Below are 15,747 nucleotides of genomic sequence, written 5' to 3'. Positions count from 1 at the left end.
TATTTTCTCTATTTTTTATTTTCTTACTGATTTTTTGTAATGAATGTAATTTTATTTTAGTCCTATTTATTTTATTATGATGTTTTATATAATTTTATTCTACTGTTACTTTTATGTTTTTATTTGGTTTTTAATTATTATGTACACCGTAGTGATAGAAACATGTTTCTGTACAACGGTATAGAAGAATTGTACAAATAAAAAAATTAAAAAAATATATAATTGGGCTTACAAGCCCGGAAAGTGTTTCTGTCTCTCTCGCTCTCTGTAAAATAAATAAATATATTTATATACTTAACTGGCTATATTCTGAAAATAGCCAGTTGAGTATCAAGTTATCCTGCTGCATGCACCCAGATACTTTTAGGACTGCTCTGAGGCAGTCCTAGAATTATCTGGCTAACTTATCTGGATAACACTAAATATGGGAGTTATCTGGCTAAGGTAGCTGGATAAGACTACTTTGCCCCAGAATGCCCCCAGCCCGTTCCTGACTTATCTGGCTAAGGGGGTAATTTTGAAAATGACTTACACACTTAAAATTGGGTTTTACGTCTGTAAATGCACTTTGCCTGCATTTAGTGGCCTTTGAAAATTGCTATACTATATACCATTGAATTGTCAATAGGTTTTACCCGCGTTAAGTGCACTTAACATGGGTAAATGGCTTTTGAAAATTGCTACAGTAGTATGTTACATTTATATACATAACTCCTTTGAAAATTCACCTGAAAAGTTTTAGCTGTATAACTGCTTAACCAGATAAGTCAAGCCGGTGAACCCAGCAGGATTTTCAAAACCCACGGTTTGTCTGGCTAAGTTTTGAACATAAGACAAACACTTTGAATATGGACCTCTTAGTATAACAATGCAATGAGGCCTGCATATATGTTTTTATGGGGCTCCAAATGTGGAAATGATGTACTTTGCCATTCTTGAGGCAGAAAGGATGCCAAAGTAGGTAATTAATTACAGGAGCCACATACCAAGCTAAAGGAGAAGACCTCCATCGTAGTGTTTTTTGAGACTGCCTGTGCCATATACTATACGAGGAAGGTTGAAAGATGTCAGGGAAGTAAAAGAGCGACCCTTAGCATGCTGGCATCTGAAGTACAGACCTAGGGGGTCTTGAAAGCTCATGCACAACGTCTGTGAATAATTGTCATGTTGGCCCAAGCAAGGTATTGCAACCTACAAAGGATGCCGTTTTCATTTTTGGTTAATTATTATTGTGTTTTTGGCACTCAATAGCTTTTATATATTTTTGGTTAGGGAGTTATCTTTGTGTAAATGTATTTAGGGTATCAGAATACTGCTCATACATCCGTGAGCATGTTCCTAAGCATGCATATTCACATATAAAGTGGGCCCGTGTTTAGATCATGCATTGTGATATGAAATAATGAAATCCAGCTTTCTTTACTGTCAGCGCTGTACAATGTACATTAAAGTGCACTAGTAGTGGCATGAATTAAATATTTCCAGAATTTCCTTCTGCCTAATTTTGCACTTTTATTTCAAATTGTATCAACATTTTTCTAGAAGAGGACACTTGATCGCTCATGTCACAGTATGCAAAAGCCAGGCTCACGGGGCAATTTTTAAAGGTGTTTACGGAGGTAAAATGGTTTGACTGGAAAATGAATGTACACACACAGTTTTCCTCTGTTTCCCTTGGCTAACAGCACATGTGATACAGAACCTGCGAATACCTTTTGCCATATTTGAGGAGGTTGATTTTCAAAGTACTGCACTGTTTTGTCTCCCCACCTCATCTACCACCTGCACAATAATGGGTTCCAGAGTTTGTGGATGCTTTTAGTGTACGCACTTTGCCCTTGCTAACTACAGAGAGAAAACACAAGTAGTTTCTCTTTGATAATATGTATAAATTAAAACAGCTCATGTCATTTTCAGCTACGGGGGCGGCTGAATTGTACTGTAAAGCAGACAATGAGGTCATCACCATTTGAGAACTAGGCTATAGTGGAACAGCGTATTTATTATTTTCAAAATTACAGTATGATTTTATTATATGTTAGAGAGTCACCCTGTAAATTAACTCGTGCCAGTTCCTAGACCTTCAGATGCCATTACCCTGCTCCCTACATGTTTCAGAGCAAGTCAGTTTTCTCATAGCTGGTTATATTTTCCTTAAATATTTGCAGTACATCAAGAATGACTTTTCCTCAATTAGATCCCCCTTCCTGAATGTTTCTTGAAGCATGAATGCCATTGCGCTTCACGCGAGGAGCTTAGATCTTCCAGTTCACCACTAAAGGAAAAGTCAACACCTAACACATCTCTTTTTAAATTTCATTTGTGAAATTACAGTGCGAACATGTTGAATGATAGAAATTGTTCTATGTCAGATGAGCAAAAAAAGATTTAACGCCAACAAAAATGAGTTCCTACCTTTCTGCTGCAAGTGGAAGGTTATTAAAATTAGAATCCATATTGGTTCCGGGACCCTCCTACCTTTTCCCATCTTCTCTGGAATTTGGTGCAAGGCACCAAACTAGAGCTCTCCAGCTTTTGATGAGCCTTTTATAGCAGGAAACTTTGGCTCTGTTCCCAGACTCTTTCACACATTATGCTGAAGAGGTTGTTCCAAATGCAAAGGGTACAGGATGTTGGGAAACTGTCAGTGTCTACAGCTTCCAGTTCTTGTAGACCAACTTCCAAACGCTTTCACATGTACAAAAGAAGAATGAATCAATGCTAAAAAAAAAAAAAAAGCCCAAACCCTACAACATACTTTCTTCACTTTAAAAACAATTTAAAAAACAAAGTAACCATTAAAACCCCCATGCTCACAGTCCCCTCCACTCCGTAAGAGGTAATCATGGACAAACAAATCTTAAGCATGGCTTTTCTCTGTATGTTTATTTCTAGAACACCAAAGTGTGTCTATACACATACAGTTTTAGCATCCTGTTTTATTGTAACTTCAGAGTTTTTCATTTCACTTGTTACAGTTCTGTTCAGTTATTTATTTTTAATTTACACCCCCTTGTTTAATGTAAACCAGCACGATGTCATTCTAATCTTGAATGCCGGTATAGAAAAACCCTAAATAATAATAATAATAACAATATACCAAAACTTATTCTGGTCTAACCATTATGTCTGTACAGTGTTTCCCATGTCATTGTGGGCCCTCTCTGCCTTTAAATTAAATCGTAGTGTGGCTTAGGAAGCCCATAGAACACAGCTTATTTTGCAACCGCTTGCTCTACCACCAGATCTCACCAACTGATTTATTTCCATTGTGCTGATAAGACGCTCTTCAGTAGCGTTGACTTTGCTTCATTGTTGGGGAACTATATGTGCCTCTCTGAGTACTTTGCTATAACAAAACTCTTGAAAGTCAGCCCTGCTATCCCATTTTGGTTCAGTTCGGCACACAGGACCTCATTTATAAGCCTAAGCAGAACAGCTTTTCCTTTTATATTATTCACAGACATTAGTGGAGGAGGAAAATACTGAGAAGGAAAAGACAAAAATGCAAAGCAAATGAAATTATCTTATGTGTTTCGACACAACTTGGATATGAAAGTTTATGAATATCAGAGGAACCTTCCTTTACAGCAACAGATATAAATGAAAACCAAGCTTGATAATACTTGTGTGTTGGTCAAAGAGTCCTTGTTAAGTTTTTTAAAGCTTTAATCTGTTATACCTCATCAAAGCAAATCTTATATTTGAATGATGATCTTTCTTTCAAAAGAAGGAAATCGAATATCTAGTCATACTACCATTTGAATTACCTTTGGAGGTGAAATATATACTTGATCAGTAGAGTGAATTGGACAAGGGCAACAGCAGAAGATCTTTACTGGTTATATATTTAATACATTTTTATATTGTTTTTGAAAAAGATTGAACATATGCATATGACAATGTGACATAAAAATTTATAATCCCTCTGGTATACGTTTTACACAGTTTTATAGAACAGATTAATTCTAGTTGATGATAGTTCCCGTTTGTTTAAGAGTGTTCATAAAAAATGTTCTTTAAGCTGGATGCATGGTATCATACACGCAGCTGGGTTCCAAACTGGCTCTTATTGTTTCTGAGTGGTGGTTAGGCCCATTTCTGACTCTTCCTGTACTCTTGGAAGCAAGATTGTTCTTCAAGATCGATTGTTTTCCATTATTATTTACACTAGCTCAGTTCTGAAGTGCAAATGCTAAGGTGTATGTCTTTTGGCCTGTATGTCTTCTTAATCCAGGCCTGGATTTACCAAAAGGCATACTAGGCCTGTGCCTAGGGCAGCAAACATTTGGGGGTGGGGGGGGACTACAGACCTGCTGAAGATTTGCTGACCCTTAGCTGAGCTGAATCTCTTAGCAGAAAACAGCGCTTCCCCTCCCAGGCAGCCAGCAGGGAACAGGAGGAGAGGGGATGAGAATGGAGCGGGCATAGCAGAGTAAAGTAAAGCCACTCTGCTCCCCAATCCACTCCCTCCCCTCTTGTCACTTAGGGACCGGAAGGGAGGGGGATGAGTCTGGAGCAGACAGAAAAAAGGTAAATCATTCTGGGGAGTTTACAAGGGATATGTGTCTATGTGTGTGAGAGGGTTGGAGGGCAGTATTTGTATGTGTGAGAGAGAAGGGATTGGTGCTATTTGTGTGTCTTATTGCCAGTTTGTGTGTGGGAGGTTAGAGAGGGTATGGGAATGCAAGAGGGAGCAGGATTGGAGCACAATAAGATCACTTCCCTTCTCCCCTTGCCCACTACAATTTTGATTCTTCCTCCCTTGATCTCCAGATCCTGGAATCTACCTTCCTTCCTACCATCCCCGATCCCAAATCCCTTTCTCTCCTCCCTTTCTTCAGTCCCAGAACCTTTCTCCCTCTTCCTCCTGTTTCCCTTCTCAGATTCCTGAGCCTCCCCTATCATCGTCCTCCTCTTCCTCAATTTTCCCCATCTTCCATCCTCTCTTACCTCAATTATTCTCTCCCTCTCCTTCTCTTCTCCCCTTATCCCAGTCCTTTCACCTTCTTTTTGCTCCGATCCTGATCCCTTTCCTCTGACCATCCCTGATCTTTTCACCCTCTCCTCCTCTTCATCCTTAAGATCTCCTTCCTGTATTGAGAGTTGAGATTTCTTTTCCTCACCCAGTTAAAACAAAATAAATTATATAGACACAAGCAAGTTTGGAAAACGACTTTATTTTTATAAGATGGAAATGTTTGCTAATGTCCATCAGAACGTTCTAAAATTTTTTTCACAGAATCTACCCCTGTGCTGCCACAGGAAATTGTGAGGCTGGGCCTTAGACCTTGTGTTCCTTGTTGTTGAACCTCACTGAATGGTGGTGGTGGGGTTTGGGGGGGGGGGGTGACAGCACAGCCCTGGATCTGAAGACAAGACTTATTCTGCTATGAGATTCCCCTTCTTCCTTCTTCTGTTCTCCTTTTCTGCAGGTTCTTCTCCCTCCTCTTTATTAAGCTGCATGCCTGAAAAAAAAAAAAAAAAAAGAAAGCCTTTGCCTTCCGCTCCTTTACTGCCTTCCTGCGTGAGCCTGTTTTGTTTGGTGCATAAAGTTAAAAGAAAAAGGAGGAAGGAAGTGAACAGAAAGTAAACATCGGTCAGCAGCAGTTTTATTTTTTAGAGTCGAGATGAGAGAAACGTTTGTCATTTGGCTCTATTTGACTCAGGTTAGGAAGGGAGAGCAATGCCTGGCTCGCCCTTGAGCACAGGAAGAAGCCATGCTTTGTGCGGCATCTGGAACACTCTGACAGATTGGTGGGGGGGGGGGGGAGGAGGTTCTGTCACGTGCGCAGACAGGACAAGGAGAGTGAGCCATTTAGTAAATTAGTGGCTCCAGGGGGAATCACATTGGCAGAGTCAGGAGCTTAGCCTGTCCCTGTAGGTATGCTTGCTGCCATGGTGAGAACAGCAGCCATTTTGGAATTGTAACATGCAGATCGTGACCTGGGGCCTTCTTTATCTCCTGTAGTGCAGGAAGCTCTTCCTATTCACTCCTGAGCCACGTTTGCTGCAGCATTAAAGGAACAGCTACTTAATTTCTGATGGGATTCTTTCTGCTTAGGCTTCTGTTTCTACTTCAGGCCTTTTTGTTTAGGCAGAGTGAGCCTCCCAAGTTCTTCTCTAATGGTGCCTGTTCCCAGGATGCAAGAGGATAAGAAAAGAAGGATATGGAGGACCTGGGGGATGATAGCTCCTCCAGATCCAATGGCTTTCTAATTGATTTTAGGGTTCTGAAGGAAAGTGACAGTGAGGAGGAATTAACAGAGGGAAGACAGGTCAGCTACGGTTACATGATTTCATAAAGAGAAGTTTATCTGCCTTGGTTTCTCTGTCCCTCTGAGTCCTAAAATATCTGAAGAAAAGATGGAGGAAGGTCCCAGTTCTTTTGAGGATCCTATATTTATTTTAAAAAAGTCTTCAAGATAATTTCCTTTGCACAAGTCAGTCAAGGTTTTGATTGATTTACATTGGGTCAGGAACTAATTTTAAAAGAAGTCCTTGGTGAAGTTGTACCCCCTTTTTCCCAACACAAGGGAAAGCTTCCCTAAACTGGATGCATTCTTTTGTGCAGTCATGGAAAGGACTACTATTCCAGTGGAGGGAGGCACAAATAGGAAGATCCAGGCAGTACTTAAGCAGACCTTGAGGCTTCCAGTATGACTCTTCAGATAGCAACCAGTAGCTGTTCCAGACAAGGCAGCTCAGAACAACCTTTTTGAGAAATACATCCTTTGATTAGATTTACACGTTTACAAGAAACATAGCTGCTCTGGTGACAGCTAGGTATTTATTGCGATCTCAAAACTGGTCTTCAGATTCAATTTAAGTAATCTGGCTAACCCTTCCTTGAAGGGAAAACTTTTATTTAAAGAGGATCTCAAGAAGATGGCTAAGACTTGGGGAGAATTGAAGGTTCTCAGACTTCCTGAAGACAAATTTTCACATCAATTCCAATCTAGAAATTGGTTCAGAGACTCAAATAAAAGTAATCTGGGAAGATCTTCAGTGGGCCAGAGATCTAGCTCCTTCAGTGGTTTTCACTCCTTTTGTAGTTTCTACAGCTCCAAATGCAGGGGTTGGGATCCAGTCTCATATTATAAGAGGCTATCAGATTTTTACCAGACATGGGTCCAAATAACTTCAGACCAATGAGTCATGAATTTAGTTTGGGACAGTTATGCCTGAATGCTTTTCCGTCCCATTTCAGATGCTTGTATGTTTTTTTTCAATGTCATTCTGCTGAAAAGGAGATGGTGGTTAAAAAAATTACTTAATCATCTGATAGACATGAGGACAGTAAATGAAGTTCAGATTCCTTGATCGTGCTGATATAATTTGTGGTCTTTAAAAAGGAAAGACCTAAATCAGGTCAACAAGGCTTTAATAGTCCGTCATTTCAAAGTAGAGACCTTAAAGTTAGTTATGGTGATGGTGAGACCAAAAGAATTCCTAATGTCTCAAGTTCAGAGGGAATTGTACCTACACATAGCCATCCATGAAAGTCATAAAAATTATCTTTGTTTTTACGATACTGGGCTCTTTCCTCCAAGTTGTCCACTGCCTCAAGGACCTTTTCCAAGGTGGTGGCGGAAGCCTTGTGTTGAGAAGGGATTTTGGTTCGTCCTTATCTGAATGACTGATTAATTCACAGGACGTTGTTCCAGGTAAGTGAGGAGGTATCCACAAGGTAGCGAATTTTGTGAAAAGCAGATTACAGTCAATTCAGTTTTTGGAATATCTGGGGACTGGTTTTGATTTGAAGGAGGGCCATTTTAATTTAGAGCTACAGGGGATCTAAATGTGGCAAGGCATGTGCGTTCATTATTTAACACAGAGAGGCCCTTGATGTGGAGTTACCTGCAACTTTTGAATATGGTGGCAGCCTTGGATCTGGTTCCTTGGTCAAGGGCACATAGGTGGCCCCCACAGAAGGCCATGCTATCCCAGTGGGATCTTTAATCACAAGATTATGAGAGAAGGCTATCTGTGCCAGAACAAGGGCTTGTTCTAAAAAGGGACTCCTGAGCCCCAGGTGTATTTTGTGAGGCTTAGGCTAATAACATAAGCCTGAGAAGTGTCCAAATGGGAAGAACTAGTGATGGACTTGTCAGTAGAAATGAATAGGAGGTTAATCCAGTGTGAATGTCCTGATTCAAGTCTGGCTGGTTCCGGTTTTCTTTAGGATCCTTCAGTACCCTCTGGTGGGTAGAGTCTTGCAGTCGATTATTGGGCATCAAGATCTAGTGATATTAGTAGCTCCCAATTGGCCAAGGCATCCTTAATATGTAAATTTAATGAAGATACTGGACAGTATCCACCAGGAGCTTACTGTTCAGGAACTGGTGGTTCACAAGAATCTGTCTCTGTTTTATCTTTGATTGGCTCTTGGGAAGGCCCATCTGCCAGAGAGAGAGAGATTTTCAGAAGGTTGTAAATTCCCTTTTATATTTGAGAAAGTTTCCACATCCTTGGCATATATGAGAGTCTGAACATAACAAATTGCCATACTAGGTCAGACCAAGGGTCCATCCAGCCCAGTATACTGGGTGAGACCAAGGGTCTATCAAGCCCAGCATCCTGTTACCAACAGTAGCCAATCCAGGCTACAAGTACCTGGATTAGTACTTGGTTAGGAAGATCATAAATAGAGAAGTTTTGGTACCAGTTATCAGAGTTCCTGAAGGGGGTTTGGTTAAGTGTTGGGTCTTAAGTCCCTATAGGTCAGTTGGCAGCTATTGCCTGTTATGGAGTTGGTTGTTTTGCAAACCTTGATCATCTCATTTGGTGGTCTCTGTGCATTTGAGCCTCTAAATGAGGCGTTGCTTAAGTTGCTCACTGTTAAGATGGTGTTTTTCTGGTAGCAATATTTTCCATCAGACAATTTCAGAGTGGCAGTTTCTATGGTATAGAGATCACTTCATGTTCTTTGGATGAGGTGCTGTGAGTTCACATGGTTCCTTGATTGTTTCCTAAAATGATTTCATCTTATCTAGATTGTCTATCTCCCTTTTTTCAAAGGGTCTCAAATGGAGAACAATAGGGTCAATTTCATCAATTAAAGATTAGGAAAGTTCTTCTGTTTTGATTAAGGGTTACTAATAGTTTCAGAACCTCAGTTTATTGGTTCGAAAAGGGTCAGAGCAGCTTCAAAGACGTTTCTAGTCTGTTGGAATAAGAAAGTGAGGACTAGGATTCCATATCCAAGGGATTCTCATGAAACTGAGGACATACTCTTCCGGGGCATAGGCATTTTTGTGGGCAGAATTTCACCCGGTGTCACCATTGAGATAGGTAGAGTGGCGACTTGATTCTTCTTGCTTACAACCTTTGAGCCAGGGAAGAGGCTTCCTGTGTTTTGGAACTCTTGAGAGCGGGTTTGGCAGTGTTCCACCCACAAGAGGAATAGTTTAAGTACCTCCTATGCATCTAGACTGGGCTGGCTGGGTGAAGAAAGGGGAGAAATTAGTTCTTATCTAATAATTTCCTTTCCTTGAGTCCATCCAGACCCGAATAGGACCCTCCCTGTTCTGCCAAGTGCATTATTGTCCCAATATTTTCAGAATAACTACTTGTGTGTGCTAGTCGGCACAGTGATTTTAAAATAAACCAGATAACTTTTGAACATGCACCTCTGTTAATCAGGTAATAAAAGTAGCATAGAGGTGTATAATAAATGTAGATGTATGTAATTTGTGGAAAAATATAGTAATAGTAATTTAAGCTTGCAATTTTAGCTGTTCCACAGCTAGAAATCACTGTTCTTTTTAAGATTGTTACTGAGCACAAAAGTATAAATAGTGTAAAAGAAAAAGCCATGTAAGTGCTCCCTTTATGTTCTTTATGTTTTAGATAATATATTGGTAAACATAGCTCAGCATTTCATGAATGATGCAAATAATCATACAGCTCTGTCTTAAAATAGTCTATGATTTTACACAGGTTCAGGCCAGAGCAACGCTATTTGAAAAACATTTAACCAGTCATTTCTTTCTATGTGTTTCTAGAAACATGAAGCAGATAAAAACCATTTAGGTGTTCCAGTCTGCCCAATTGTACCTGTCTGCTCTGCTGCCACAGATTGTATTTGATCTTTGGTTGCCTCCCTCCCTTGCCCTATCACAATGCAGAGGTCTATTGTTGGGAAGGGGGACAGTAATTTAATCTACTGTGACTGCAAGAGGGGTGAGACATTTGCCAGTTGCTTCCCTTGCAGTTATTACACTGAATGCAAGGAGGAGGATAACCAATGGGGCACTGTGATATCAGGATATAAATTATATACTCATATAGAAATGGGAAATATGGGGGAAAAAAGGCAATATTTGGAAAACTATGTACACTAATGCTCATAGTATGCGAATAACGTTCTAGATCTAGAAGCAGTCATGGAAGAAGCTAATTTAAATATAGTAGCTGTCACAGAGACCTGGTACATGGAAAACCATGGCTGGGATATAGTTATACCCCAATACAACTGCATCATCACCCTCTGCTTCAATTGCAGGGGGAAAAAGGGGGAATTAGATTCAAATGAAAGCTAACACTGGGCCTTGATTTTCACGGTTTGGGATACTGATATGCAGACAGTAGGGATAAAGCACAGGATTGCTTCTATGGTCAAGTCATTTTTGGATTGGGGTGGGCCATTTCAGTCTACCCCCAGATCGGAATTATTTTTCCATCAAAATTTTGTTTTGAAAAATAACCCACCTCAAACCTGCCCCAACCTGTCAAATTTCAAATAAGTTGACCCAGCTTTTTTGGGCTTATTTTCTGGCATAAATGTCTCGACTTATACACCAGTATATACAATATGTAGAGACTAATTAGTAAAAAGCAAAATTGTGTAACAAATACTTCTGTTCAGTGTTCACCATGGAAGGGCCTGGAGCAGGACCACATAAAACAAACACAAATAAGAGTGGAAGTGAGGTAAACCACAATTGATTTTCAGAACAGTGTATTTGTGAGGAGGGGATCTAGTGAAGTTCAAGGAATGGTCTAAGGTCTGGCAGCTAAAATTTAATGCTAAAAAATGCAGATAAATGCATTTAGGATGCAAAAACACAAGGGAAAGGTTCAGTATTGGAGGTGAAATTCTTCGAAGCACAAAGGAAGAACAAGATCTGGGGGTAATTGTATCTGATGATCTTAAGGTGGATAAAGCGATGGTAAAAGCCAGAAAGATGCTTGGCTGCATACGGAGAGGGATGGCCAGCAGAAAAAAAGGAGGTGATGTTTCCCCTGTATAGGTCCCTGGTATGGAAGATCGCACCTTCAAAAAGATGGAGTTGGTCCAGAAGGTGGCTACTAAAATGATCAGTGGTCTTTATTCTAAAGCATATGGGAACAGACTTAAATATGTATAACCTAGAGGAAAGGTGAAATAGGGGAGATATCATAGAGACATTTACCGTAAATATCTCAAAGGTTTCTATGCACAGAAGGTGAGCTTTTTTCAGTAGAAAGGAGGGTATGGAATGAGGGGGTCATGAGATGAGTGTGAAAGAGAGTAGATTCAGGAGTAATCAGGAAATATTTCTTTACAGAGAGGGTGGTGGATGTGTGGAACAGCCTCCCATTGGAGGTGGTGGAGACTAAAACATTATCTGAATTCAAGAAAGGGATAAATACAGGATGGAGGCGGTCCAGAGAAGGGCGACCAAAAAGTCGATTGTCTTCATCGAATGACTTATGAGGAGAGATTGAAGAATTTAAATATGTATATCCTGGAGGAAAGGAGGAGCAGGGGTGATATGATACAGATGTTCAGATACTTGAAAGGTTTTAATGATCTAAAGTCAACGACAAACCTTTTCTGTTGGAAAAAAATCAGCAGAACCAGAGGTCACGATTTAAAACTCCAGGGAGGAAGACTCAGAACCAATGTCAGGAAGTATTTCTTCACGGAGAGGGTGGTGGATGCCTGGAACGCACTTCCGGAGGAAGTGGTGAAGGCCAAAACTGTGAAGGATTTCAAAGGGGCGTGGGATAAACACTGTGGGGCAGATTTTAAAACATACACACGGGCGTACATTTGTGCACGCAACCCGGCGCGCACAAATGTACACCTGATTTTATAACATGCGTGCGCAGCCGTGCGCATGTTATAAAATCAGGGGTCGGCGCATGCAAGGGTGTGCACACTAGTGCAAATTGCAAGTGCCGAACTCTCGGGGAGCCCCACTGGCTTTCCTCATTCCCTCCCCTCCCTTCCCCTCTCTGTCCCACCCCCCAGCCCTAAAGAAACCTCCCCCCGTACCTTTGTTTTGGAAGTTACGCCTGTCAGAGGCAGGCATAACTTGCGCGCGCCAGCCAACTGCTGGCTCATGATCCCCCTGTGCCGGAGTCCTCGGCCACGGCTCCCAGACTGCCCTCGGACCGCCCCATCAAGCCCCCGGACCATCTGCCCTGCCCCACCCGGGGCTTTATGCGTGCTGCTGGGCCTTTTGAAAATAGGCCTGGCGCGCATAACCCCCCTACGAGTGTAAATCCTTGAAAATCTGCCCCTGTGGATCCATAAAGCCTAGAGGTTGGGAATGGAGAGAAGAGGTATGGGGGTGGCTTGCGGGAATGACAGCTACAACCTAGTGATTAATAACCTTATTCAATAAACGTTCACGCGGTTAATGCGACTCCAACGTTGCTCTATGCTTCAATGGCAAGAGGAAATGTGGAAAAGAGGATTTGCTTTTAGACAACAGCCAACAAGGACTGAATTGCATTGTCTGGGTAAACATAAGCTTGGGAGTAGCTTGCTTATTGCAACGGTTACTACCCCTAACCAATTAAACCGGATACTTCACTTTGAATGCATATCCAGCGCAGCTCACTGTTTCAACGGCAGGGGGGAATGAAGAAATAGAATTTACATTCAGACAACAACCAACACGGACTGAATTGCACAGTCTGGTTAAACAAATAAATGTGGGAGTAGCTTGCTTATTGAGGCAGTTACTACTCTAAACCAATCAAGCCTGATACTTCACCTTGAATGCATATCCAGCGTGGCTCTCTGCTTCAGTGGCAGGAGGGGAATGAGGAAAAGGGGATTTACATCTAGACAACATCTAACAAAGCATTGATCTGAGTAGTATGAGTATTCAAACATAGGGGTAACTTCTTGTTACGAAGGTTACTACCCTCAAACATTAAGCCTTATACTTCACTTTGATGCAGCTCCAACACTGCTCTCTGCATCAATGACGGGGGTGGAAGGAAATTGGAATCAAAAAGTTACCAATAAGGGCCCTGAACTCAGCGGTCGGGGTAACAGAAAGGTATGGGAAAATAAGTGGGAGAGCTTGCTGGGCAGACTGGATGGGCCTGTTGGTCTTCTTCTGCCGTCATTTCTATGTTTCTAAGGAAATGATGCTAAATTAATTGTAAAATGGGCAGACTGAATGGGCTATACAGTCTTTTTCTGCCATCATGTTTCTGTGTTTCTTTATATTAACATGAGAGGATACATCAAATTGGTGCAGGGGTGGCACTATAGCTTATTAAAGGATGGCATAGAGTCAAGCATGATAAAAGTCTGCAAGAAACAAAATGCACTGTGGAATCCTTATGATAGAAATTCCATGTGTGGGGGGTAAAAGTATAGTAGTGGGCATTTCTACTATCCAACTGGCCAAGATGAACAAACAGAGAAATGCTAACAAAAATTATAAAGGAAAATAAAATTGGCAACACAGTAATAATAGGAAAGTTCCATTACTCCAGGTATTGATTGATTGATGTCTCATGTGGTCATGCCAAAGAGTTTAAGTTTCTGTATGTCATAAATGACTGCTTCATGGAGCAGATAATCCTAGAACCAATGAGAGGGGAATCTACTTTAGATCTAGTCCTCAGTGGAACCCAGGAGCTGGTGCAAGGGGTTAGGGGCCGCTTAGCAATAATAATTATAATGCAATCAAATTTTGCATAATCACAGGAGTGAGGCCAGTAAGTAGAGCTACTGCAGTAACTTATAACTTTAAAAATGGAGCGGGAAAGCAGTAAAGCCCTCACACCACAAATGCTTCTATGCACAATGATGGAATGATCGAATCCATGATTAGCACCAGCACTGCACATCAGAGCAAGCAGCAGCATGGACAACAGGCTAAAGGATCCAAGGATGCAGGGTAATGGGAAGCCTCCTTTGGATCCACCATCAAAAATGGAGTCTGCAGAGTGGTACATATCATCTGTACTTATAAAACTGGGGATCATGTCTGCAGCTCCTTTGAACCTGGAGATGTTTCTTTGGGCCCGAGCTGCTGCCTGGAGTGAGCCTGATCCTCAGCCTGTAAATCTGAGACTGCTCAGTCATCTTGGTCCTTTTTACATTGAGACAGCTTGTACTGCATAGAAGAGAGAGCTATGTACTTAATTCCTTTTTCCTTCATCCTCTTTCTTGTCATTAGAAGTCTCCTAGTCTCTACCAAGAAGAAAGAAAATGCCCACCTATCTTCTTTGTTTTGAGCTACATAGACACTTAGAAGGGTGCTGCTACAAAGCGCCTGATCACTAGCTACCTTTCTGCTAGTCTGGCAGGACCCTAGGAGAGTTTGGGATTCTGTGACCTTGGCCTGCCTTGCAAAATGAGGAAAGGAGGTTTCAGAGGACTTGTAATAAAAGAAACTGAACTCCTTCTCTATGTCCTCATGTCCTGCTTGAGCCACATGGCTGCGCTTATGCTTGCCTTTACCTTCATGCTGCACAATGCTCCTGATATGTATCAATTTCTTGGTATGCTAGCTTTCTAATGGTTGGTAAGTGCCTGTCTCAGCTCAGCCTGCTGCATGCCATCCATAGAATATTCCTTATAATATAATCCTGAATTATACTCACATTCAGTCAGATCTGTATCCAGCACTGTCTGAACCTTCTTTGCGCGTGTACTCAGTGGGCGGGGCCAGGCTGGAGAGCTCAACGGCGTCTCCCTCGTGGAGACGCTGCAGCGGGGAAAGGCCTGTACAGGCCTGGAACGGCGCCAGGGAGGCCGGCTGGATCTTGGAATCAGCAGCGGAGGTAAGAGCCACTTCCAGTGATTTGGCCTAGTCCTGAGTTCCTGTTGGCTTATTCTTGCAACAGTCATTGATGATGACCTTTGTGCTCTGCCCTTCAAGGAAATCCATCAGACCCTAGATCTTCATCATTTCAGGCATAAAGAAGCCAATGGTGATTAATAGGAAAAAGGTAGGCCAAAACAGCAGACAATAGCCATGATATTCATCGCCTCACACAATGTGGGACTCTCCTTTAACTTTTATACAGCCAATGTAAGAAATTCAAAAAAATTAATAGTAAAGATTTTTGGTATACAAAATATTAAAGGATTTTGCTATTCACTAGTTTTCTGTGACTAATGGTGTCAGCCTACAAAACATCGTCAGCACAATTTCTCCTAAACAGGCAAAACTGTTACTACTAAACCAGGTTGCGGTCACCAAACACTTATATCAATCCAATCTTCCTTGCGTATTTATTATGAAACTGTGTGGAAGGGCATGGCACAGTGAGATGGGAATCTTGTGTTCTGGTTGCTTACAATACTAGGCATTAACAACTAGGAAATGCCCACCATTGTAACAAAAGTAAAACAAAAAGATAACAATGGAGAGCTAATTGCTTGGAACAGGTGTGCCTGCAGGTTTGGGGAGCTAGCCAGACAAATCCCTTTCAGTATTGACCTCTACGAGTGTTTATGAAACCTTGACAATTGGTACTACCTCTCACAGGTTTGATGCCGCA

The sequence above is a fragment of the Rhinatrema bivittatum genome, chromosome 17 (assembly GCF_901001135.1).
Source record: "Rhinatrema bivittatum chromosome 17, aRhiBiv1.1, whole genome shotgun sequence".
In the NCBI taxonomy this organism is placed as follows: domain Eukaryota; kingdom Metazoa; phylum Chordata; class Amphibia; order Gymnophiona; family Rhinatrematidae; genus Rhinatrema; species Rhinatrema bivittatum.
Note: the sequence above shows the minus strand (reverse complement) of the source record.